We start from the raw sequence: 3,327 nt of genomic DNA, 5'->3' as shown, positions 1-3,327 counted from the left end.
CTTTACTGCTAGCAAAAGCCAGCCTGCTTGGGCAGGGAGCACAGCCTTGCCCAGGCACTGGGTGCCCAAGCACAGCCCAGTGCCACCAACCCCACCACTGTGCCGGGGGCTGTGGCAGGGGGGGGAGCAGGACACCCTTGGCACCCGTGTGCAGTGAGTGCAGCCCCAGCCTGCTGCCATGATCTCACCCCTCCAGCCCCTCGCACATAACAAATTCATTTTCCAATGTTTCTGGCAGATAAAAGAGGTCCCTGCATCTGTTCAGGCTTTCAGTGGGGAAGATAAATAGAGTGTCATGACTCACTGTCTATTAGGCGCCTTCGTTCATCCGAGCGTGCACAGGAGCTTTCATAAAAGGTTGTTTAATTCAGCATGACTGACTGCCCCTCGCTCTCAGACACACGATTATTGCCGGGATCTGTCTGAAGTTTGGAGTCAGGAGGACGCTGGAGCGCATCAGCCTGCCCTGCGCCGGCACCAGTCCCACCAGCTTCCTCCTCCAGCCCATCTCCAACGAGAGCATGAGCTACCGAGCGAAGGGGAGCCTGACCCCCAAACCCTAGCTTGAACACCGAGCCGGTGACACCCCGGCCTGAAAAAAAAGAGCCGGCAAGCTTTGTAAACCTCACCTGTGTTTCCCCAAACCCTGAGCCTAACGCATGAATTTATTTCTCCAGCGATCCATCATCAAGTCTCACGTGAAATCACTGCTCCAGCCCTCTGCACACCATCCTTTATCCATCGCAACCGGGGAAAGCACCTACAGGCAGAACGCAGATCCTTCTTGCTGCCCCACTTTATCTCTTACTGTCAGTCATCCTTCAAGTGCCATGGAATTCCTGCACCCAGGAAAGCTCCCCTCATCCCAGAGGGCCGTCAGCATGCAACAGGGTGCACTTTTTAATGGGAAAATGATCCGTAATGCAGCTCTTCACTCAGGGGAAAGGTGCTGGAGAAATGCTGTAAAGGGAAGGAAGAGCACGGCTTGTCCAAAGTTGATCCAGACCAACCAGCCCTATGGAAGGCACAACCAGATGCAATAAACCCACACCTTATTCCTCCACAGCCACCTTGTTCTAGCAATGTTGATGCCTCTTCCATGAGGAAGCGGAGAATGGTGCTGCGGCACAGCGGGATCTGCCAGAGGAGGGTCCCTCACTGCACCCACTCTATGAAGGAGGATGCTCAGAGGGAGATCCCAGCACTGGGAACCACCTGACCCCCATCACCACATGCTCCTGCCCCAGAAATCGTTGGAAAATCTCTTTAGTAAGGCACGGGACCTTGTGGTGAACAGAGCCACCAAGGCTGCTTCCCGGTGAAGGTCCAAAGTGACAGAGGTGACACAGCATCAGCCAAGCGCGTGGTGGCAGCCAGCAGCAAGAGCAAGGCCAAGGAGCTGCTCGCCCCCGGGTGGGAGGATGGGAGGAACACCAAGAACTGCACCGCTCCACATTTGCGGTGCTTGAAGATCAGTTTCTCGGGTGAGAGCGACAGCACGATGCTAAATGTAATTACATGCACCGGGTCCTTTCAAGCAAACTAATTCATGCTAACTCCAAAAGCCCTTTAAAGAGTTCCCGGTAGATAAAGTGCATCGCTGGATCATTTTATGCTGGAATTTTACACATCCGAGTTAATTTAATCACTCATTTCAGAGGGCTGAGCTATGTTTGGATCTCTGATCCTTGGCAGAGAACAGCTTCTGATCTGAGCAACGTCAGAATCTCCAACAGAGGAAAAAACCCAAAAAACCTCATTATCTGCTTTAAAAGAACCCAGGAATTTTGATCAGGAGTTATTTTATCAGGGCTCAGATAACAGTCTCGCAGGCAGGTCCCACCACGTCCGGGCCACATCTGCAAACACAGTGCCTCTGCCGCAGGATGCTCTGGCACTGCCCTCCTCTACACACACCTCCAGTCCAGCCCACTCCTTATTGCCACGGTACAACCCGGCTCATCCTGCCCGTACGCCTCTCTCCTACCCAATTTTTTTTTAATTATTTCTTTTAATTAGAGCTGAATGAATGTGTGGAAATCCACGGAGCAGAAACTAAGGCCGGGATGGTCTCCAGGAGCAGCTTGGGTACAAGCACGACCACAGCGTTGGCACCACTGAGAGCAGAGCAGACAGTGGGTTTCGCCGCTTGCTTTCCTCCACGGCATCTCTCACAGCACTTTGGAGATGCCAAAGTGCAGACAAGCAACAGGAGCAGCTCAGATCCTGCTCTCCATCAATTCTCTCACTCCTCTGCCCCAGCACACCCCTTATTCAGAGTCACCCGCTCCTCGCTGGTTCAGGAAGGACATGGTGGCTTGGGCTAGAGAAATTCTCTTTGCAAATTAATCCAATTCGTTTGAAAATAAAAATTAATTAATAAAAGCATCAAGCCCAGTGGTGTAAACAGAGGTGGAAGTGGCACCACAAACCTGCGCCCGCAATGTCGGTTGAGCGACCCTGTTAGCAGCAAGTTAGAGGCAGGAGCTGCCCTGCTCCCACTCCAACGCTTCTCCAAGCATTCTGTCCCGAAATACCACCTTTCTTTGGCAGGAAGAAAAGCTTCCTGGGGCAGGGGGGAAGTTCGGAGAAATTATAAAGCAACAGCTTCTGTAGGCGGTGCCGTTTCCCCAGCACATGGCAGCAACTCGCGAGCCGGTTCCTGGAGGGACTCTCCCAAGTCACTGGCTGCATTTGCTGTCCAGCAGCTTCTCGCGTGCTCTGGAATAAAACCACATCTGGAGGGACACATCTGGGGTTCCTATCCTCATCCCCACCCGGTGCAAGGGAAAGGCACGGATCACTCTGGGGCAGACCAAACGCACGCTTGGGGACTGGGACTGTTCTCGCAGTCTGAAAAATAAAACGAGTAAGTAATCGATTTCTGAGCAAAATAAATAAAGTGCTCCTTTGTTCTCAGCAGCTCAGCCCTAGGACTTGTAAAATCAATCCCGGCTCCCCCCGCAGGGACGTCACGTTGGATTTTTGCCCGCTCTCCTGGCAAAACCAAACCCTCAGGCTGCTTTCCGGAGCACCGTCCATCATCGCCCGCTTTCCCGCGCCCGGCGGGTTTTGGAGTGTGATGCCCTGATGGTATCGCACACTCACAAGCTACACTCACCCTTGATCCACAGAAACAAACTCCAGCAGAACAACGTTTTTGCAAACAAAGCAGATTTCAAACGGATTGTGGGACGGAAAGAGACCTGGCCACAGTCGCGTCCCCTCCTTGACCTTCCGGGTGATGCTGGCACAGAGGGACCGGATCCCAGTGGCACCCATGGCCATGTTCCTGCCACAACGGCTGCTCCCCGACCAAGGGATGCT

Source organism: Buceros rhinoceros, unplaced genomic scaffold (genome assembly GCF_000710305.1).
Source record: "Buceros rhinoceros silvestris isolate BGI_N320 unplaced genomic scaffold, ASM71030v1 scaffold25484, whole genome shotgun sequence".
Lineage (NCBI taxonomy): Eukaryota > Metazoa > Chordata > Aves > Bucerotiformes > Bucerotidae > Buceros > Buceros rhinoceros.
Note: the sequence above shows the minus strand (reverse complement) of the source record.